Source organism: Martes martes (assembly GCF_963455335.1).
Source record: "Martes martes genome assembly, chromosome: 5".
Classification (NCBI taxonomy): domain Eukaryota; kingdom Metazoa; phylum Chordata; class Mammalia; order Carnivora; family Mustelidae; genus Martes; species Martes martes.
The window spans coordinates 39,980,935-40,006,385 of record NC_137892.1 but is presented as its reverse complement, the minus strand read 5'-3'; positions in this window follow the sequence as shown (position 1 = coordinate 40,006,385).

The following is a 25,451-nucleotide window of genomic DNA, read 5'->3' as shown; positions in this document are numbered from 1 at the left end:
ACTTTAATTTTTAGGTTAATATGACCATTAATCTTTCATATAAGTGAAAGTTATTTTGAAACATTTCCTGCGATTGATTTTTAAATATTGTGTGGCAAATTCACATGACCCCTTTGAGACTGAAAGAAGACTGGTCCTTTGGAAATCCTCTATTGTAGTGCAGATTATGTCTCACATTTATTTGCTTAGTAACAATCTATATCTGGATTTGCTACACAATGATTCACGGAAGCTGAAGATAAAGGATTTAACTCTATTTTATTTGGATAAAATTATGCAAGTCCTTGGGACTTGATATGATAAATTTAATAATATTTGCTAAGTCTTTACCTGGAAGTCTGATACTACAGTCGATGATGTTAATGATGATGAAGACTGAATACTGCACATACACAGATTTGGTGCAAATGAAATCTTATAGAATAGTAAGGGGCACATACATCTTAAGAAAATGCACACCTATATTTTGGATAATCTAATTCTTAAAATGTTGGAGTAGGTATCTCCCCATATAAAATAAATAAATAAATAAATAATAAATAAATAATAAGTAAATAAAAGATTGAACTCATTATGCAGCTGGGATGTTCTAAATATTCTGTTCAGAGCAACTAAGAACTGAATACATATATTATCCAAAATAACCATTTGTATAAACAGTCTGTTATGAATGGGTTTCTTCCTATATTATTGTATATTGGGAGTTAAAATGAGGATTCAAGGAAAAAAATTACCTCATATAAATTTTATGTAAGACTTTATATAAAGTAGGCAGAGAGAGGAAGAGAAGCAGGCTCCCTGCTAAGCAGAGAGCCTGATGTGGGGCTCAATCTCAGGACCCTGGGATCATGACCTGAGCCAAAGGCAGAGGTTTTAACCCACTGAGCCACCCAGGCGCCCCTAATTTTTTCATCTTACATAGGTTGCCATGGACTGATGCTGTATGATTTTTTGATGATTAGAGAAATTGATTCCATCTTTACTGTAGGAAAAATTTTAAAGCATCAAGTATTTTATCAAAAAATAACCTATGTGCTTTCCAAATTACCAGAGAAAAACACTGAAAGAAAATACAGTTATGGAGCAAGAAATGGAACACAAGGAAATAAATAAGAAGCATAAGGTCTGAGAATAAACAACTGCATACAAAAAAGACAATATACTTGTTTTGTGAAACAGTATAGCATAATGTTTAAGAACATAAGCTCTAGGGTCTGACCACCATGATTTGAAATCTACCTTGGTTTCCTAAATGTATAGTCTTGGATAAGTGATTTAATCTCACCATGCTTCAATTTCCTCATATAAAATACAAGTGGTAATAAAATATACCTGTTTGGTTTTTTGATGATTTAATGTATTTTCTGAAGATTGAAGCCCTTAAAAGTGTCTACTTTTTATTATCACCACTTATTCTTGCACATAAAAGTAATGAATTAAACATACCCATTAAAACAAAAATCACTGTTAGAGTCAAAATAGGTTATAAAAAGATTCTTTAAAGATTACATAGTTTACACGGTGATATAATAAGAAAGCAGAAGATAAATGTTTCAGAAGACAGGAAACAAATACAAGAGAAAGGTAAAGACAATTAGCAAAGTAACAGAAAGTTGCAGAGTTAATCAGGATGCCTAAATAATGATTAATCTAGAGTGAAGAAGACTGATAGGGAATCCAGTAGAGACATTTCAAGGGGAAAATATCTATTATCTGTTTAACTTGACTCTAAGAAAATAATGTTAATGTATGTTATGTTAAGGTATGAAGAGACTGAGTCAAATTAAAAGAAAGAATTAGAAGAAGAGGAGGAGGTGGAGGAATTAAACTAATGAAACAGTGAGTACATTATTAATTCCAGTGGTGGAATGATAGTCATAAATGAAAGAAAATATAATCATAGTATACTATTCTGACTAATCAGTGAATTGTTAGGTAATAGTATGAGTTAAAATCTTTAACATAATGAAGTATAAACAAACATATCTTAAATTTATGAAATAAGAGCCATATATTAAAGTTAATTAGAAATACCAAAACAAATAGCTTCTGAAGTTGCTATTTTTTGCCATTAGGATTGATAAAAGGGAAAGAAGGAACATAAATTGTGTTTTTGGTTCTATGGTTGTCAAGTGATCAAACAGTGCCAGTAGTGGCTATTGCTAGCTTGTCCTGCCATATTTTTACATAGGTAGTCAGTAAGGAGAAAATAAGCCCAAATGAAATTAGTCATTTTATTACTTACAGACTTTATAGTAGCCAAAGATCCTGTTTTTATCTCAGTCTCCCTTGCTCCTATTTTCCATCAGGGTGATGCAAAGGCAGAGCAGGTGGGTGCTATACACAATGTGCCTCAGTGTCACAGCTAAAGAACACTCAACTCAGGATATATCCCTCCCCCATTTTTTACAAGGACTACTGTAAATCTGATTATTTCCTTTGAGGAAAGACATTATATTTCTTACACTAACACATAGCATATTCTTTAAAATAATGTTACTGATGGACTTTTATTTTTACTATCCTGTAATGCCTCTGAGTGAGACCTTTTCTATCTTTATTATCTTTTAATAAGAATAAATCTAAAAAAGTGGCTTTTTATGCCTGGAAATAAGTGAACATGATTGAGAACCTTCCCCAGTAGAGACTGCTTCCTTCTTCCCAGAAACTTTAATCACCATTTACCAATAAATATTTTTGAACCGGAGGAACACATAATGATGTAATACGCTATGTCTATTTCAATTCACCATTCTCCTGGACTTAAGAGTGTAACCTAACAAAAAATAAACATATTAACAAAAAGGTAATAAAAGTGCCATAATTTGTGGATGACATAATTGTCTAGGAAGATTCTCCTAATAAATGAATTCAGCAAAGATGTTAAAATTCAATATACAAAAACCAATTAAATTTTTATATTAAAAGTAAACAGTTGGAATGGAAGAATATATTCAACAATTATCAAAAAATGGACTAATATCCAAAAGTTATAAAGAACTTATGCAATGCAAAAAAAAAAGATTAAAAAATGGGAAGAGGGCCTAAATAGACATTTTCCCAAAGAAGATATATAAATGATAAACAGATATATTAATAGATGCTTAACATCACTAATCAGGGAAATGCAAATCAAAACCATAATAAGGTAACACCTTACACCTGTCAGAATACTATTACATATGCCATTAATTTTTAAAAATATGCACTAGAAGGGTACACACTACAATAGTGAATACCCTTAGAAAAACAATGGCATTTGACAGGGATATGGAAATTTATTCTTATTCTCTAGAATATACATTAATTATGAAATGTTAACCTAAAAATCATCAAGCAGATGGTCAAAAACATATATACACAATTCCACACTTAAATTGGAATTCTAACTCCTATTTTTAATTGCTGTGTGACTTTGATCAGTTTACTTAAGTCCTAATTTCCTTATCTACTATATGTGAATAATAACAGCTGTTTGTTCTGAAAATTAAACTTAATAAATGTAATATTTATTAATAATATGTATATAACACTTATGTAATAATTTTTAATACAAAATATATTTGTAGAGAGCAAATCCTCAATAAATGGGTTCCAAGTAGCAAATTACACATTGATAAGATATATAGATATTATACTCAAGACAGGGACGACACACAAATATTGAGTAAAGAGTAATTATCATGAACAAATGCTCCGCTGAGAATGTGAAAGGTCACCTAACTCGGACTACAGAGACATAGGATGTGGCAACAATAAGCAAAGTCTTCCAGAGGAATTTGATATATGAGTCTGGTAGACAGAGAAACTAGATCATTCAGGGTATAGAATGTCATTCTAGAGAGAATGGACACATCCATGTTTTGTATGGTTTGAAGCACACACATAAAATATAAAATTACATATAAAAGGGGATATTCAGAATAACTGAAGTCACAACAAAATACAAATTTTTAAAACTTGGCAAATACTCAAAAACAAAAGCAGAAAAACAACTTTATTTTTCCTTTAGCCAATACCTAATAATTTTCTCTGAAATTATATGTACAGTTTTTGGATGCATGCTTTTGTCTTTTATGTACCAACCATTTGGTAGTGTCATTGTCTATAGAGATAATGGAAATTTCCATTCTTTCTCTAGCAGTTAATGGCTTTTAAAAAAAGATTTGCATATTTTAAAGAGAGAGAGAGAGAGAGAACATGCCTGTGCAAGTGGGAGGAGGGGCAGAGGGAAAGAATCTTCAAGCAGACTCCCCCTGATGGTGGAGCCTGAGTTGGGGCTTGACCCCATGATCCACAAGATCATGACCTGAGCGAAAACCAAAAGTTAGATGCTTAACTGATACAGTCACCCAGGTATCCCTAACATAGTTAATGGCTTAAAAAACAAACAAAGCAAAACAAAACAAAACAATGGTTTACAATAGATTTTCTGAATTCCTAAATTATTATTCACAATATCACAAAATTTCAGAATTTTTTTTCCAATTTGAGAAGAGAAAGCCACGAAATTTCTTTATACATGGATGAAAGATTTCAGGATATTTCAATTCATCTTGTGTAAGAGTAATCTTAATCTTCGAACTGACTCTACATGTTTACCATCAATATCCTTCTTGGAATGGCATACTGTGAATTTATCTTTGGTGCTTTAGTATTTTATGTTAAATTTGCTAAAAATTAGTAAGAACCTGTACTGATATAATTAAACAAGGCTATTACAGAGCAAAAGTACATGTATTGAGGCTTTGTCACCATAAGAAGTTCAGGACTTGAAGAGAAAAAATGGTAAATTGTGTCCAGTTCTCAACATTGACTAAAGGTAGACTACTGGGGTGCCTGGGCGGCTCAGTTGTTCAGTGTCTACCTTTGGCCCAGGGCATGATTCCAGGGTCCTGGGATCAAGCCCCACATTGGGCTCCTTGCTCCACGGGAAACCTGCTTTTCCCTCTGCCGCTCCTCCTGCCGTGTTCCCTCTCTCACTGTGTCTTTGTCAAATAAATAAATAAAATCTTAAAAAAAAATAAGTAGGTAGACTACTGTGTTTTGGGATTAGAAAAGCAAAAGCCTGGTGAGTAAAAAGATGTACATTATTCTATAATTTTAAGATCATTAGCCTTAGTAAGATTTATTGCTTACTATCCTAGAAAACTTTCTATCAAAAGATTAACTAAACAGCATTGTGATTGCAGGCTATATACTTATATCTCAAGGGAAGTGAATTTAACATTGAACTTATAAAGCCTAAATTTTTTAGGACTCCTAACTTGCACAAAGCTCTGTGAGAAGCCCAAGGAATTTCACATATTTTTTTAAAGAATATATATATTTTTTATTTTAAGAATATTTTTTCACAATATCCTCTCAAATGTCATAATCTACACCCTCACTCCAATTCTAGAGCTATTCCTAATTCCAATAAACTGAAATTGAATATATTCCCAAATCAAGTTTTAACCACAACCCCAAATTGCCAAATATGGTCACTACAAAGCCACCCAAAATGAAATGAAATGTGACTTTTGTCAGAGAGTAAGGTGAAATGTAAATGGCTTAACCAACTAAATGTTTCAATAGTTTACTGAGACAAATTTTACAAAAATGCATATGACTAGGTAAAGATAATATTAGAACCTTTTTCAGGTTCTTGAAAGGAGAATAAACAACTCAGTGTCTTAAGTTTCACTAACCTCATGGTAAATCTGTCCTTGGGCTAACAAGTTTTAATGTTTAATGTTATCCAGAAAACAGTATATGTTATATAAAGATCATAATTAAAGGATTTTAATTAAGTAAAAGGACAATAGTCCCGAGTACTTTTCTATTTTCACATCCTTGATAGCATGTAATAATTTATAACACAATACCTTAAACCTAGAAGTCATGCAAGAAAAACATGAAGAAACGCATGTTGAAGTTGATAGTAATTTTAAATCTACACACTGATTTTTTTTTCACTAGTAATAAAAGAAAAGTGTATATTCCATCAAAGGTAAGGAAGAGTTCACAAAATAACCCATTTAATTTGAATCCTGTCTTAAAAGTACAGTAGTTTTCCTAGAGATGTATTAGATTAAAATGTTTGCAAAATAACCCACATAATTTGAATCCTATCTTAAAACTACAGAGTTTTCCTAGAGATACATTAAATTTATATATGTGTGTGTATGTATATATATTTATACACATATACATTTCATATATATATGTATGTATATATATATATATAGTATCACCATGCCATTCTAAAAAACTTAATTTTTATTGAACTGTGTGAATTTGAATTATTTGAAGGTGGTATTCAATCTATAATGTTTACTCTATTTAGTTGAAACATAAAAATAATTATTTTACTTTTCAAATACATGTAGCTTAAAATGATAAAAAAATAATAGGACAGAGAAGAATGGAATATTTTCATTTTTTGAAACAAGGCAGAAACTACATTAACCCTGGAATTTAAAGACTGAGATTGAGGGGTGCCTGGGTGGCTCAGTGGGTTAAAGCCTCTGCCTTTGGCTCAGGTCGTGATCTCAGGGTCTTGGGATCGAGCCCCTCATCGGGCTCTCTGCTCAGCAGGGAGCCTGCTTCCCTTCCTCTCTCTCTGCCTGCCTCTCTGCCTACTTGTGATCTCTGTCTGTCAAATAAATGAATAAAATCTTAAAAAAAAAAAAATAAAGACAGAGTGATATGCCAACTCTGAGACATAGTAGTTCTGTATCTATGAGCAATAACTGATTCTCTTTATATGTAATTATAATATATGTGCTCATCTCTGTAATTTTAAGAATCTATTATTACTAATTTAACTGGAAATAAATTTCTCTAGGTAAAAAGGACAAGTGGAGACTTTTTATAGTACTATAATATGAAATATACAAATATAAATACCCAATTATGTTTCAGATATTAGACTACACACTTTCCATGTATTATTTCATCTAATTATCAAATCATTCTTTTAGATGCCAACACTACCATTTTTACTCACACAAAAATTTGGATAAAAAGTAAATATTTGCCCAAGACTATCATTATTTGAGGATTTTTAACAGTATACTTGGCTCTTCTAGCTTGTCTGTTTGTGCAAAGAGATACATGCTGCCCTGTATTTTTGTTGCAGGTGAACTCAAAACTGAATTTTCTAAATGTTATTGAAAGTAGTAATAATAAACGTTTGACTAAAAACTATATTTAACAACAGAAAAGTTTAAAATTACCAAGAATGGTAGCTCCATAAAATTAATGATAACTCATGACTTATAAAATTAATTGTGACATTGTTTAAAACATAAATGTTGTTCAAACATATGGTGAGAGAATATATACTTGAATTCTAAAATGTATTTGCATATAGCCAAAGCAAACCGTGGCTATTGTGGCTAATTTATAAATCCCGTTTGTAGATTATTGGTGGTTCTAATTTGAATATTCAAAGACAGTATATGGTTCCTCAAATAATGATTTAACCAAACATCTACCCTACCTTCCCTTTTATCTTTGAGTCCTGAGATTCCTTCCCCTTCAAGCCCCTATTGGTTTAGAAAAAGCAGAGGAAAATAATTTAAAGGTTGAAAGTAGACTCTACAATGTCCTGTCTTTCCTTTAGGCTAATTTCCAAGGGAAGATTCTTACTTTCCTTTAATTTACTTAATGAACATTTATAGTTCTGTGATGCACGAGGTACTTAACACTAGAGTTAAAAAATTAAGCCCTGGGCGCCTGGGTGGCTCAGTGGGTTTAGCCTCTGCCTTCAACTCAGGTCCTGATCCCAGGGTCCTGGGATAGAGCCTGGCATCAGGCTCTCTGCTCAGCAGGGAGCCTGCTTCCCTTCCTCTCTCTCTGCTGGCCTCTCTGCCTACCTGTGATCTCTGTGGGTCAAATAAATAAATAAAATCTTAAAAAAAAAAAAAAATTAAGCCCTCACCATCTGGTTAGGAAAGGTTTTAAAAAAAAGAACTTACAAATTAGTATAGAAGGACAAAAGAGGATTTACAAAGACAAAGCATAAGTATTTAACATTGATTTTAAGTGATGAGTAGTGTTTGTTAAATTTTTTATAGATGAGTAACATTTGTTAAAGGTTTATCAATTTTTTTTGTTACATTTGGGAAGAGAAATTAGAAGGGTAGAGAGTAAGAATAAAGATATAGTTTTAGTAGCCTGTATAAATTCCTAACGATAGAAAAAAAAAACCAAGATATGTTTGATGAATTAAACAAAAATCATACAATTTAGGGTGACTTACAAGGAAAGGCTGGACTAGATGTTGAAGTAAGCAAGAATCATATCATGAAGGGATAAATGGAAGTAATTTTACCACACAAGTGAACAGGAAACCATTAAGATGAGCAACACCCACAGATGTGCATTTAAGGAAGACTTTAAGGAACAAGACTTAAAGGTGTATGATAGTTATTCAGAAAAAAGATGATAATGTCCTATTCTGTAATGGTGACAGTGTAGTTGGGTATAAGAAAAAAGACTGAATGGTGTCAGGGAAAGGAAAAGCAGCAGATATTGGATGTTTAAGTGGAGACAGATGACAAAGTGAAAAATGAAGGAGTTTCTGAATTAAATAACTTGGGTGGATAATTATGCCTTGAGAAGAATAAAACTAAGAGGATGGAATTTTTATTCAGGTTTGGAACTGTAAGTAGGAGTTCTATATAGATGGATAGGTAGATAGGTACAATAGATAGATGGTACATAAATAGATAGATAGATAGATGGTAGATAGATAAATAGATGACAGATGAAAGACAATACATAGATGTTAGATAGATGACAGATGATGGCAGATAGATGACAGATGATGATAGATGATAGACAGATAGATAGGTAGATTTGCCCAATAAAGAATTGCAGAAGCAGGTTTTAGGTCCCAGAATAAACACAGACTTAAGATGTTGGTTTTGCAATTAAAGACATGTTGATCTGTCATTTTCACTGAAAGAGGTAAATAAAAATGTCTGAAACACATTTGCAAACTCTAATGTCCACATGACTTTCATGCCTGATTACTGTGAGGAAAATGAAAAGAAACTTTCATTCTCACTCAAATCAAGATAGAAACACTAAAAGTTATAGATTTCAACTTCACCATGAAGTTGTGGCTAAATATATAAACAAATACACAAACTGAATTCCAGAAAAGGGCAAGCCCTTCATAAAAGAGAAAAAAAGTACAACTCCCCTTATCTGTGGTGGCAGGTCCAGACAAAGAGAAATCTGCCCTAGATGAGGAAAAGCAAAAGTGGGTGATTATTTAACTTGTAAAAAAAGCTTTCACCTACTAAAAGATGGAGCAGAAGAGGGAGCTAAAATAAATCTATGTAAGTCTTATAGTCCTGTGTAATCCTACAGTCCACCTATAGAAGACTGGGGTCAAATCAGGATATCTGAAAGAAAAACTCCTTTAGACACATCAGGCTTTTAACTATAGAAAATGAGCTAGGACTGCTGAGAAAGTACTCTCTAAGCCATTCTGGGCCCTTACAAAATATAAGGCGGGAGGCTAATAACAGAGCACAGAGAGATGGCCCAAAAGACACAAAGACATGGATGAGAATAGAAAGCAGAGAGAATTTGCCAACAACCCATAAAACTGACAGCCAGAATCCAAAGTAGAGATCTCTCATTATGTAAAAAGCTGATGGATATCTTATAAAGGTTAAAGAAATTCCTCAAACCTTGACAGGTCAAAGAAGACAGGAACCTGTTGAAGAAATAGTCCAAAATAAGCATCCAAACATTTTAAGTCAGTAGTAAACTGAATCAAACTAAAGCTTTAACAAAGCCTGAGCAAGTTCAATTGCAGATTAGATTCATTCAGTACCCCACTGCAGCATCAAAATAAAAAAATCGATGTAATGTTGTCTAAGGATATATATTATTTACTTTGGTATCTAGTAGTCTTTTACATAAAATATATACTGTAAAATTTAGAAAAAAATATATAAATGAAAAAGCTGTGTCTCATCATCAAGAAAAGGAATAGTCAATACAAATAGACCCAGAGTTGAGCAGATGGTTTTATCAGATTTTTTTTTTCAGATAGTGTTTTAAAATAACTATGATAAAAATAGCTACAAAAGGTGTTTGAAAAGGTAGACTTAGTGTGTTCACTTCAGCAGCACACATAACTAAAATTGGAATGAAAAGGTAGACTAAGTGAATAAAATAGAAAATAAAACAATGTGTCCAAGATATGTAGAGTAATATTATATGGTCCAAAATGACTGCAATTTAAATCTCAGAAAGAAAAGAGAAAGAAAATAAATCAAAATATATTTGCAGAATTATTACATCAGAAAATATATTACAGATTTGCTGGTCATAAGTTTTCCAAATTTGTAGATAGATATAGACAAAGAGTCATAGTATTCAATGAAATAAAAACCTAATGGGTCACTTAAGAATCACATCCAATAATATCGGCATACTGTATCTCAACTGCTGAAAAAATAAAAATCAAATCACAACATAAAGTGCATATTTTTGTATGCAGTTAGAGAAAAAATAAACAATACATAAAACAATAAAACAAAGGCCAATTTTGAACAGAAAGAGAGCAGAAAATAATAGTTATTTTGAAAGTTCTCAAACATGAAAACTCTGTCTAGAGTTCTATATTCAACTATGATTTCTTACTATAAGAGAGATGAAGATATTTTCAGAGACATAAACTGAGACAATGTGTCATCAGGAACACTAAGCTACAATAAAAACTGACAGAAGTTACTCACACTGATGTAAACTGATATCACATAAACTGTAAAACTGCAAGAAGGAATGAAGAGTATCAGAAAAATGCAATATTGTATAAATGTTTTAAAAAGTTTATAGCACCTTTAAAGTAGAAATAGTGACCATCTATTTTAAGTTCATAGGATAAAATATAAGACAAGTTAATAAGACAAAAAGTGAAACTAACTGTACTCTTGTAAAGTTATTACACTGTTTGTAAAGTACTTAGTTATCATTTGAATGGAATTAATAAAAAAACTAACATATATATCTTATTAACCATTAAAATATTACACTGGGAATATAAAGTCCCATAATACGTGGCTTTAAAAATCAGTGGGGCTTAACTCCGAGAGAATGGAACGGCTTTACAAAACTAAGACTATTCTTAGAGAGCCAGTATGCTGTATCACTCTATTGGAGACCCAGCACAGAATCAGCAGTTTCAAAAGCACCTTGGTGATATTTTAAGGAGATTTATAGACTAATTTGAAGATGTGTGCCAGAGAAGGAGGTATTACAGGAGCTTTGCTGAAAAAACAAAAGTGCTGGTAGTGCCATTTTTCTTGTCCTCCTTCAGCCTTGCTTGTAGATGCTGGTTCTGACATTTTCCATCTACCTTTCTAGCAATGCTTGCCCTGTCCCCTGGTTCCCATGCATACTCAGCCCACTCATTCTTCTCCCCACAGCAAGCACCCCTACAAAGTTTTTCCTGCTCAGCCACACATAGTGAGCAGACTTGGTCAGGACTAGCATCCCTCCAAAATGACAACCACCCCTCCCTCCACACCCAGCAGGCAGCCCTAGCTAGAACAAGAGCCCCCTCTGCACACCCCCAAAGTCACCACGTCCTGGTTGAAGGACAGCCCTGCCCACTAGCACACCCACAGTAGCTATATCAGACACTCTCAGCCAGCTACAGGAGGAGATATCTCAACCCATCAGCAACCCAACAGAACTACAGCTGTTTACTACATGCACCTAGGTTAGGGGCAAGCCCAGGTACTTCCAGCAAAAATGCAGCTAAGCCTCACTGCCAGGCACAATGTGGGACAACCCTGTCCCATAGGGTGCCCACAGCAATTGTGGCCCAGTAGCAAAAGTGGGTGCATGCAGTCCACACAGGGAACATCCCTGGAGGACCTGGTTCTGGTGACTAGGAGGGATTGTATTATTAGGCCCCAAAGGACACTCTCTACATAAGTCTACTGCCTTTAAAATCCTAATCTAGGGAAGGAAACTGACAGCCAGGCCCAGGAAGCACAGAGTCCCTAATGAGATTAAGCCAAGGAGATACACATCAAGACAAAAATAATTAAAATGGCAAAGATCAAAGAGAAAGGAAGATTCTTAGAAGCAACAAGAGAAAAGCAAAGTTATATACAAGGTAAGCCCCCTAAGAATACCAGCTGATTTTTCAGCAGAAATTTGAAGGCCAGAAGAAATAGTAAGATATATCCAGAGTGCTAAAAGGAAATTCTACAATCAAGAATACTTATCCTTGGGGTGCCCGGGTGGCTCAGTGGGTTAAAGCCTCTCCCTTCAGCTCAGGTCATGATCCCAGGGTCCTGGGATTGAGCCCCACATTGCACTCTCTGCTCAGTGGGGATCCTGCTTCCCCCTCTCTCTCTGCCTGCCTCTCTGCCTACTTATGATCTGTGTCTGTCAAATAAATAAATAAAGTCTTAAAAAAGAAAAGAATACTTATCCTTGTTGGGAGGCAGCTGGGTGGCTGTGTCAGTTAAGCACCTGCCTTCAGCTCAGATCACGGTCCTGGACCTGGGATTGAGCCCCATGTTGGGCACTCTGCTCAGTGGGGAGACTGCTTCTCCCTCTCCCTGCCACTCTTCCTGCTTGTGCTCTCTGTCGAATGGATAAATAAAATCTTTAAAAAAAGAGAATATTTACCTTATGAAGGTTATCATTTAGAACTGAAGGAGAGATAGTTTCTTAGAAAAACAAAACTTAAAGGAATTTGTCACTACACAATAATTCTTATGTAAAATGTTAGAGGGACTTCTTTTTTTTTTTAAGATTTTATTTATTTATTTGATAGAGAGAGAGAATGAGAAAGAGAGAGCCTGAGAGGGGGGAGGGTCATAGGGAGAAGCAGATTCCCCGCCAAGCAGGGAGCCCAATGTGGGACTTGATCCTGGGACACCAGAATTGTGACCTGAGCTGAAGTCAGTTGCTTAGCTAACTGAGCCACCCAGGTGCCCTAGAGAGATTCCTTTAAATGGAAAAGAAAAGGCCAAAAGTAAAAATTAATGAAGGAAAAATTTTCACAGGTAAAGACAAACATACAGTAAAGGTAATAGATTAATTCCTTATAAAGTATGCGATCAAAAAGACTCATAGAAAACATAAGTCCAGGACCGCATGGCTTCAGAGGTGAAGCCTACCAAAAATTGAAGAGTTAAAACCTATTCTTCTTGAACTATTCCAAAATACAGAAGAGGAATGAGTGCTTCCAAACTCATTATACAAGACCAGAATTATCCTGATAAACAAGACCACACAAAGAAACTACAAAAAAAAAGAAAGAGACCAATCAATATCCTTGATAAACACAGATTGAAAATCCTCAACAAACTATAAGCCAGCAGGAGGCCTGAAGGCTCAGTTGGTTAAGCATCTGCCTTTGGCTTAGGTCATGATTCCAGGGTCCTGGGATTGAGTCCCACATTGGGTTCCTTGCTCAACTGGGAGCCTGCTTTTTTCCCTCTGCCTGCTGCTCCTCCTGCTTGTGTTCTGACAAATAAATAAATGAAATCTTTAAAAAATATACAAGCAAATCAAATACAACAATACATTAAAAGGATCATTTACTACAATCAAGAGGATTTATTCCAAGGATGGAAGCATAGTTCAATATATGCAAATAAATCAGCATGATATACTGTATTAACAAAATTAAAGATAAAAATCATATGAGCACCTCAATTGATGCAGAAAAACACCTTGCATAATTCAACACACATTCATGATAAAAACTATCAACAAAGTGTGTATAGAGGGAACATACTCAACATAATAAAGGCTATATATGACATATATCACACATATCATTTATTACAGGTAATATCACTCTCAATGATGGAAAACTGTTAACTTTTTCTCTAGGATCAGGAACAAGACAGAGATGTCCACTCTCACCCTTTTCATTCAATATAGTAATGGAAGCCCTAGTCACAGTAATCAGACAAGATATAAAATAAAAGTCATCCAAAGGAGTAAAGAAGAAGTAAAACTGTCAGTATTTTCAGATTATATGGTACTATATATAGAAAACAATAAGCCTCCATCAAAAAAATTAGAATAAATTCAGTAAAATTGTAGAATACAATATATAGAAATATGTTGCATTTCTATAAACTAATAATTAGCTTGAAAAAAGAAAATAAAACAATCTCATTTATAATTGTGTTAAAAAGAATAAAATACCAAGGAATAAATTTAACCAGGTAAGTGAAAGACCTGCACTCTGAAAACTATATAACACTGATGAAAAAAACTGAAAAGTACACAAACAAGTGCAGATATGCCATACTCAATGATTTAAAGAATTAGTATTAAAATGTCCATAGTACCCAAAGAAATCTACAGATTCAGCCCAATCCGTGTCAAAATTCCAATGGTATTTTTTCACAGAGCTAGAACAAATAATCCTAAAATTTTACAGCACCAGAAAGTATCCCAAAGAGCTAAAGCAATCTTGTAAACAATGAACAAAGCTGGAGGTTTCACAATCCCATATTCAAAGTATAATAAGAAGCCATAATAATCAACACAGAATGATACCAGCACAAAAACAGACATAAACACCAATGGAAGGGAGTAGAGAGTCCAGACATAAACCCACAGTTATATACTCTATTAAACTATGACAAAGGAGGCAAGAATATACAATGGACAAAAGACAGTCTGTTTTTTAGGAAAACACAGTCAGTAATCTTTTGGACATTGTCTTTAGCAAAATTTTCTGAATCTGTCTCCCCATGAAAGGAAAAAGCAAAAAATAAACAAATATGACTTACCAAACTAAAAAACATTTGCACAACAAAGGAAACAGTCAACAAAATGAAACAGGAATCTTCTGAGTGGGAGAAGATATTTGCAAATAATGTATCTGATAATGGATAAATAACTGAAATGCACGACGAGCTCATAAAATACCAGAATGCCCAAATAACTTGGTTAAAAAATAGCAAGATCTGAGGGAGGAGCGACATGGCAGAGGAGTAGGAGACCTAAATATCATCAGGTCCCAGGAGTTCAGCTAGATAGTTATCAAACCATTCTGAATACCTACAAACTCAACAGGAGATCAAAGAGAAGAAGAGCAGCAATTCTAGGAACAGAAAAGCAACCACTTTCTGGAAAGTAGGATGTGCAGGAAAAGGGAATCCAAGGCAACATACAGGAAGAGAAACTGCAGGGGGAGGGGCTGGCTCACTACATACAGTAGAGCAGTGGAGCACAAAATCAGAACTTTTAGAAGTCTGCTCCACTGAGGGACATTGCTCCAGAGGTAAATGGAGGGTGGAGCCCATGTGGGGAAAGTGTGGTCTCAGGACCAGCAGGGTCACAAAAAGACCAGGGGTGTCTTGAGTGTGGCAGAGCTCCCAGATATCAGTGCATTAGCTGGCTGCAGAGACAGAGCTGAGGAGTGGGCTCTCAGCTCGGAGTTATCTTAAACCATGATCCAAGGCACAGTCATGCCACTGCTCTTTGAGCAAGGACCCCACAGGTGGCAGATCGAGGGAGACCCCCTCCTTCCTCCTCTGGAAGGAGCAGCACAGGAACATGCTGCAGGAATCTGCTGGGTTTGGAGACTCCAAACTGGGCCATGCACCAGAGATAGAAACGCTCAGTCACAGGCTGGGCAGGCACAGATTGCAGCAGGAGACCAGGGAGATGGGAGTGATTGACTGCTTTTCTCTGAGGGTGCATGAGGATGGGGGCCCTGAGCTCTCGGCTGCTACAGGGCCAGAGATTGGGAGGCTGCCATTTTCACTCTCCTCCTCCAAAGCTGTACAGAAAGCATTCAGGGAACAAAAGCTACTGAGAACAAACCTGGGCAGATTACTTAGCCTGGCCCCAGGCAAGGGTGGTACAATTCTACCTCAGGCAGACATTTGAGAATCACTGCAACAGGCTCCTCCCCCAGAAGATCAGTAAGAACATTCAGAAAAGACCAAGTTCACCAATCAATGAGAACTGCGAAACTTCAGAACCACGGGAATACCACACATAGAAGTCATGGCTTTTTTCCCATGACTCCTTAGTCTTTGAAAGTTAAATTTTTTAATTTTTTTTCTTATTTTAAAAATTTTTCCTCTTTCCTATTTTAATGTTTTTTAACTTTTATCAGTACCTTTTAAAAAATCTTTTTAAATTTTTGTATTCTATTCATATAGTCATATTCTATCCCTTCATTGTATTTAAACTTATTTTTTATATACATATAGGTTTCTCTTTCTTTAAAATTTTGGGATACAGTTTCTTCTAAAGATCAAAATATACCCTAAATCTAGCACATGGCTTTGTTCTAGTCTTCAGCCTAATCACATTCTTTCCTTTCTTTTTTCTTTTTTCAACCAACTTCTTATCAATTCCTTTCTTAGAATCTTCTTAAATTTTCATCTTTAGTCATATTCTATCCCTTCATCGTGTTTACCTTTATTTTTGTATATACATATATAAGTTTTTCTTTCTTTAAAATGTTAGGAGGCAGATTCTTCTAAAAGACCAAAATACAAGTGTGTGGTCCTGTTCTACTCACTGGTTTAATATATTTATATTTTTTTCCTTTTTTTTTTTCTCCTTTCTTCTCCACTGTTTTGGGTCTCTTCTGATTTGGTTAGTGTATATTTTTCTGGGGTCATTGCTACTCTTTTAGTATTCTGTTCCCTCATTCATCTATTCTTATCTGGATAAAATGACAAAGTGGAAAAACTCACCTCAAAAGACAAAACAAAACAAAACAAAACAAGAGGCAGTACCAATGGCTAGGGACCTAATCAATATGGACATTAGTAAGATGTCAGAACTAGAGTTCAGAATGTTGATTATCAAGATGCTAGCTGGGCTCTAAAAAGGCATGGAAGATACTAGAGACTCCCTTTCTGGAGAAATAAAAGAACTAACATCTAAACAAGTTGAAATTAAAAAAGCTATTAATGAGGTGCAAAAAATGGAGGCTCTTACTACTAGGATAAATGAGGCAGAAGAGAGAATTACTGATACAGAAGACCAAATGATGGAGAATAAAGAAGCTGAGAAAAAGAGAGAGAAACAACTACTGGAACATAAGGGGAGAAATCTAGAGATGAGTGATACCATAAGATGAAACAATATTAGAATAATTGGGATCCCAGAAGAAGAAGAAGAAAGAGAGAGCAGAGCAGAAGGTATGTTGGAGCAAATTATAGCAGGAAATTTCCCTAATTTGGTGAATGAAACAAGCATTAAATTCCAGGAGGCCCAGAGGAACACCCCCCCCAATAAAATCAGTAAAAATAGGTCCACACCCCATCACCTGAGAGTAAAATGTACAAGTCTCAATGACAAAGAAAATCCTGAAAGCAGCTCAGGACAAGAGGTTGGTAACATACAAGGGTAGAAATATTAGATTGGCAGTAGACCTATTCGCAGAGACCTGGCAGGCCAGAAAGGACTGGCACGCTACGTTCAGAGCACTAAATGAGAAAAATATGCAGCCAAGAATACTATATCCATGTAGGCTGTCAATGAACATAGAAGGAGAGATAAAAAGCTTCCAGGACAAACAAAAACTAAAAGAATTCGCAAACACCAAACCAGCCCTACAGGAAATATTGAAATTGGTCCTCTCAGCAAAGAGAGCCTAAAAGTAACTGACCAGAAAGGAACAGAGACAATACATCGTAACAGTCACCTTTCAGGCAATGCAAGGGCACTAAATTCCTATCTTTCAATAGTTACCCTGAATGTAAATGGGCTAAATGTCCCAGTCAAAACACACAGTGTATCAGAATGGATAAAAAAACAAAACCTATCAATATGCTGTCTACAAGAAACTCATTTCATACCCAAAGATACCTTCAAATTTAAAGTGAGGGGGGTGGAAAACAATTTACCATGCTAATGGACATCAAAAGAAAGCTGGGGTGGCAATCCTTATATCAGATCAATTAGATTATAAGCCAAAGACTATTATAAGAGATGTGGAAGGACACTATATCCTACTCAAAGGGTCTGTCCAACAAGAAGATCTAACAATTTTAAATATCTATGCCCCTACCATGGGAGCAGCCAACTATATAAACCAATTAATAACAAAATCAAAGAAACACATCGACAATAATACAATAATAGTAAGGGACTTTAACATCACCTCACTGATATGGACAGAAGATCATCCATGCAAAAGATCAACCAGGAAATAAAGGCTTTAAATGACACACTGGACCAGATGGACATCACAGGTATATTCAGAACATTCCATCCCAAAGCAACAGAATACACATTCTTCTCTAGTGCACATGGAATATTCTCCAGAATAGATCACATCCTGCATCACAAGTCAGGTCTCAACTGGTACCAAAAGACTGGGATCATTCCCTGCATATTTTCAGAACACAATGTTTTGAAACTAGAACTCACCTCCAAGAGGAAAGTTGGAAAGAACTCAAATACATGGAGGCTAAAGAGGATCTTACTAAAGAATGAATGGGTCAACCAGGAAATTAAAGAAGAATTTTTTAAAAAATCATGGAAACAAATGTAAATGAAAACACAACAGTTAAAAATCTTTGGGATGCAGCAGAGGCAATCCCGAGAGGAAAGTATATAGAGATACAAGCCTTTCTCAAGAAACAAGAAAGGTCTTAAATACAGAACCTCACCCTACACCTAAAAGAGTTGGAGAAAGAAGAGCAGAGAAAGCCTAAACCCAACATGAGAAGAGAAATAATAAAAATCAGAGCAGAAATCAATGAAAGAGAAACCAAAAGAACAGTAGAACAAATCAATGAAACTAGGAGCTGGTCTTTAAAAGAATTAATAAGATTGATAAACCCCTGGCTAGACTTATCAAAAAGAGAAAGGACCCAAATTAATAAAATCATGAATGAAAAAGGAAAGATCATAACCAAGACCAAAGAAATACAAACAATTATAAGAACATACTATGAGCAACTATACACCAGCAACTTTGACAATGTGGAAGAAATGGATACATTCATAGTGACATATAAACTACCAAAACTGAACCAGGAACAAATAGAAACATGAACAGACCCATAACCAGTAAGTAGATTGAAGCAGTCATCAAAAATCTCCCAACAAACAAGAGCCCAAGGCCAGATGGCTTCCCAGGGGAATTCTACCAAACAGTTAAAGAAGAATTAATACCTATTGTCCAGAAACTGTTCCAAAAAATAGAAGTGGAAGGAAAACTTCCAAATTCATTTTATGAGGCCAGCATTACCTTGATCCCCAAATCAAAGACCCCATCAAAAAGGACAATTATAGATCAATATCCCCAATGAACATGAATACAAAAATTCTCACCAAAATATTAGCCAATTGGATCCAAGAGCACATTAAAAAGATTATTCACCATGACCAAGTGGGATTTATTCCTGGGCTGGAAGTTTGGGTCAACACCTGCAAATCACTGTGATACAATACATTAAAAAAAGAAAGAACAAGAACCATGTGATAGTCTGAATAGATGCAGAAAAAGCATTTGACAAAGTAAGGCATCCTTTCTTGATCAAAACTCTTCACAGAAAAAACAAAACAAAACAAACTCTTCACAGTGTAGGGCTAGAGGGTACATACCTCAATATCATCAAAGCCATTTATGAAAAACCTACAACGAATATCATTCTCAATGGGGAAAAACAGAGCTTTTCCATTAAGGTCAGGAACATGGTAGGAATGTCCATTATCACCACTGCTATTCAACATAGTACTAGAAGTCCTAGCCTCAGCAATCAGACAGCAAAAAGAAATAAAAGGCATCTGAATTGGCAAAGTTGTACTCCCACTCTTTGTAAATGATATGATACTTTATGTGGAAAACCCAAATGACTCCACTCTAAAACTGCTAGTCCTCACGCAGGAATTCAGTAAAGTGTCAGGATATAAAATTAATGCACAGAAATCAGTTGCATTTCTATACACCAACAACAAGACAGAACAAAGAGAAATTAAGGAGTAGATCCCATTTACAATTGCACCCAAACCCACAAAATACCTAGGAATAAACCTAACCAAAGAAGCAAAGAACTTGTACTCAGAAAAATATAAAGTATTTATGAATAATCTTGACAAGACACAAAGAAATGGAAAAATGTTCCATGCTAATGGATTGGAAGAACAAATACTGTGAAGATGTCCATGCTACCTAAAGCAATCTACACATTTAATGCAATCCCTATCAATATACCATCAACTGTTTTCAGAGAAATGGAACAAATAATCCTAAAATCTATATGGAACCAGAAAAGACCCCAAATAACCAGGAGAATGTTGAAAAAGAAAACCAAAGTTGGTAGCATCACAATTCCAGACTTCAAGCTCTATTACAATGCTGTCATCATCAAGACAGTATGGTACTGGCACAAAAACAGACACAGCAATCAATGGAACAGAAGAAAGAGCCCAGAAATGGCCCTCAACTTTATGGTCAACCAGTCTTCGACAAAGCAGGAAAGAATGTCCAAAGGAAAAAAAGACAGTCCCTTCAACAAATGGTGTTGGGAAAATTGTACAACCTCATGCAGAAGAATGAAACTGGACCATTTCCTTACACCACACACAAAAATAGACTTAAAATGGATGAAAGACCATGATAATTGATATCAATTGACCATTGATAATTGCATAGTATTCCATTGTATGTATGTGTGTATGTGTGTATACATATATACATATATATACATATATATGTATATATGTGTGTGTGTGTGTGTGTGTGTGTGTGTGTGTGTGTATCACATCTTCTTTACCCATTCATCTGTTGAAGAACAACATCTAGGTTCTTTCCATAATTTGACTACTGTGGACATTTGTGCTATAAACATTCCGGTGCACATAGCCCTTCGTATCACTACATCTCTATCTTTAGGGTAAATACCCAGTAGTGCAATTCTTGGGTCATAGGGTAGTTCTATTTTCAAGTTTTTGAGGAACCTCCATGCTGTTTTCCAGAGTGGCTACACCAGCTTGCATTCCCATCAACAGTGTGGGAGGGTTCCCCTTTCTCCATATCCTGGCCAACATCTGTTGTTTCCTGACTGGTTAGTTTTAGCCATTCTGACTGGCATGAGGTGGTATCTCATTGTGGTTTTGATTTGTATTTCCCTGATGCCGAGTGATGTTGAGCACTTTTTCATGTGTCTGTTAGCCATTTGGATGTCTTCATTGCAGAAGGGTCTGTTCATGGCTTCTGCCCATTTCTTGATTGGATTATTTGTTCTTGGGTGTTGAGTTTGATAAATTCTTTATAGATTTTGGATACTAGCCCTTTATCTGATATGTCATTTGTGAATATCTTCTCCCATTCTGTCAGTCATCTTTTGGTTTTGTTGACTATTTCCTTTGCTATGAAAAAGCTTTTGATCTTGATGAAGTCCCAGTAGTTCATTTTTGCCCTTGCTTCCCTTGCCTTTGGCAATGTTTCTAGGAAGAAGTTGCTGTGGCTGAGGTCAAAGAGGTTGCTGTCTGTGTTCTTCTCATGGATTTTAATGGATTCCTGTCACATTGAGGTCTTTCATCCATTTTAAGTCTATTTTTGTGTGTGGTGTAAGGAAATGGTCCAGTTTCATTCTACTGCACGTGGCTGTCCAATTTTCCCAACACCATTTGTTGAAGAGACTGTCTTTTTTCCATGGGATATTCTTTCCTGCTTTGTCAAAGATTAGTTGACCATAGAGTTGAGGGTCCATTTCTGGGCGCTCTCTTCTGTTCCATTGATCGCTGTGTCTGTTTTTGTGCCAGTGCCATACTGTCTTGATGATGACAGCTTTGTAATAGAGCTTGAAGTCTGGAATTGTGATGCTCCCAACTTTGGCTATTTGGGGTCTTTTCTGGTTCCATATAAATTTTAGGATTATTTGTTCCATTTCTTTGAGAAAAGTTGATGGTATTTTGATAGGGATTGCATGAAATGTGTAGATTGCTTTAGGTAGCATAGATATTTTCACAATATTTGTTCTTCCAATCCATGAGCATGGAACGTTTTTCTATTTCTTTGTGTCTTCCTCAGTTTCTTTCATGAGTGCTTTATAGTTTTCTGAGTACAGATTATTTGCCTCTTTGGTTAGGTTTATTCCTAGGTATCTTATGATTTTGGATGCAATTGTAAATGGAATCAACTCCTTAATTTCTCTTTCTTCTGTCTTGCTGTTGGTGTATAGATGAATGGGTAAAGAAGATGTGATACACACACACACGCACACACACACACACATACACATATATACATATATATGTATATATATGTATATATGTATACACACATACACACATACATACAATGGAATACTATGCAATTATCAAAAAACCCAAAATCTTGCCATTTGCAATGACGTGGATGGAACCCAAATGTATTATGCTAAAGGAAATAAGTCAATCAGAGAAAGATAATTATCATTTGATCTCTCTGATATAAGGAATTTGAGAGGCAGGGTGGGAGGTCATGGTGGGTAGGGAGGGAAAAAATGAAATAAGATGGGACTGTGGATGGAGACAAACCATAACAGATTCTTTTTTTTTTTAAAGATTTTATTTATTTATTTGACAGACAGAGATCACAAGTAGGCAGAGAGGCAGGCAGAGAGAGAGGGGGGAAGCAGGCTCCCTGCGGAGCAGAGAGCCCGAATATGGGGCTCGATCCCAGGACCCTGAGATCATGACCTGAGCCAAAGGTAGAGGCTTTAACCCACTGAGCCACCCAGGTGCCCCCCCCCCCTAACAGATTCTTAATCTCAGGAAACAAACTAAGGGTTTCTGAGGGGTGGGGAGGAGGGAGAGGGTGGCTGGGTTATGGACACTGGGGAAGGTATGTACTATGGTGAGCACTGTGAATTGTGTAAGCCTGATGATTCACAGACTTGTACCCCTGAAGCAAATAATACATTATATGTTAATAAAAAAGAAATTATTGAACAGATACATGTTCAGTGTAGGAAAAAAAAGAATAGTTGTTATTGTTAAAGTTTCTTCTAATGTATGTGTGTACATATGTCACATGGGTGAGTTTATGTATGCATACTTAAAAATTAGCATAAATTGACATTTAGTTTAAAAAATGGCAAGATCTGACTAGACATTTTTCCAAAGAAGACATACAGATGGCCAACAGACATATGGAAAAAGACTCAACGTCACTAATCATTAGGGAAATGCAAGTCAAAACCATAATAAGATATCATCTCAGGCTAGTCAGAATAGCCCATATTTTAAAAAAAAAAAAAAAGTAACAACTGTTGGATTAGGCTATGAGAAAAAGGGACCCCTCATGCACCGTTGGTCAGAATGTAAATTGATATAGTCACTATAGAAAACAGTATGGAATTTCCTCAAAATATTAAAATTAAAGGAAATAGTGTATGACCTATTATTCCCATTTCTGTACTTAAATGAAGAAAATGAAAACACTAAATCAAAAAGAGATATGTGCCCCTATGGTTATTGCAGCATTATTTACAATACCCAAGATATGAAAGCAACTTACTCATCCATAGATAGATAAATGGATAAAAAAGATGGAACTTTATCCAGCAATAAAATAAAACAAAGTCTTCTTCCCATTAACAACAACATAGAGGGTTTGAGGCTAAGTCAAATAAGTCAGAACAAGACAGATAATACATGTATACTCTAAAATAGAAATTGAAGAAACAAAAAACAATGGAAACCAAGTAATGAATATAGAGAACTGGTAGTTCCCAGAGGGGAGGACAGTGCAGTGGTAGGTGAAATAGATGAAAGGGATTGAGAGGTACAAACTTCCAGTTTTAAAGGAATGAATTCATAAGGATGTGAAGTTTAGCACTGAGAACATAATCAGTAATATTATATCAACATTGTATGGTGACAATAGTAACTATGCTTATAGGGGTGAGTACTTACTAATGTTTATAATTGTCAAAACACTATGTTGTACAACTGAAATACTTTGTCAACCATATTTCAATTAAAAATAAAAAGTTAAAATTGCACAGAATGAGAAAAAAAGTATTTCTAGAGAACAGAGACATATACTGATAAAACAATGACTCAGTCAAGAAGGCATGATGATCTTGTGTACCAAATAACATAGCACCCAAACATTTATTAAATATTGACAGAAAACAGATTATAAAAACTTCACAATAACTGGAAATTTTATTTTATGTTCAATATAGGTATGAATTAATGAGTGCCTGAAAGTGGGGGAGAGGGAGATAAATTTTCCAAGTATTATGAGAAAACACTTCATGGATATGCAGGTGGAGAATAAAATAAATCATGGAATCTGGATAATTATGATAAAAACGCAAAATCAGAGACTAAAATCATATTGAGAAAAAGACAGAATAAGGAAATGGGTATGGAGAAATAAGGAAAACACCTGGTTTGTATTATTTAAAATTAGAAACTTTGAGCAGCTTACCTAATTCTGCATCTTTACTGCTTTTTAGATCATTTCTTATACTGACTGTGGTCACAGACAGGGAGATAAAGGAGAAATACTTTTCTACCTGTGTGAAAAAAATCTTACATTAACAATCTCCAGAAGGGCTTATCTCAAGTATTTGGCATTTAGGGAACTACATAGGCCACCAATTTTGAATAATTTAAAAAGTTAAATCACATTTTGATGTAAATATTTAATTGATAAGATTATTATTCATTTGCAGTAGGGGTAGTAAGATATTTGCATATGTCTTGATGATAAATAGAATAAATCCTGTGTTAGAATCTATGTTTTGGCTATTTATTAAGTTTTTAAATTTATACTCCATATATATTACTCAGTATTGTCATTGAGAATTGATATCGTTTGGTAGCTATGTCAGATGTCTCAGAATATGCAGATAGAACAAAGACCTAGAGATGAAGGTAAGGTTTCTCACTACAAATCCCTGGAAGGACACTGCCAGATACAAAGCTGATAGGACCTTATACTCGAAAGATAGAAGTTTGAATATTTCAGCTTAAAATAGAAGCAAATCAATTTCAAATCTACTTTTTGATCAAATTAAGGTATAGAAGCTCTTTCTTCAGAGTTCATTGTTGTTATAGTTGAATGTAGTTATAAAATATGACCATCAGTTATTTTCTATTAGAAGAAATCATTAGGTGTAATAAAAATACCAAACTCTAGATGGCCCAGGGTTTTCCACACAGTTCAGTCCTAAAAAACTGATATCTTATCACAGCGTTAAATATTGTGATGATTTTACAGTAAAGGATGTTACATTCAGGCTATTAAAAATACTCAACACATCATTTGGGCAGGCCACTTAAAATCATAGAAAATGATATTTACTTTATAAAAATCTCCTCCCACTTCAAAAATAGGAGCATATTTTCCTTTTTATAGCTCATACACATTGGTATGAAAAAGAAATCTTGTATGTATTGCACACGTCTTTGCGCATATCTTAGCACTGTGCATTGAAAACCGGAGTCTTTCTGGGATTTGTTCACGGTTATATTTT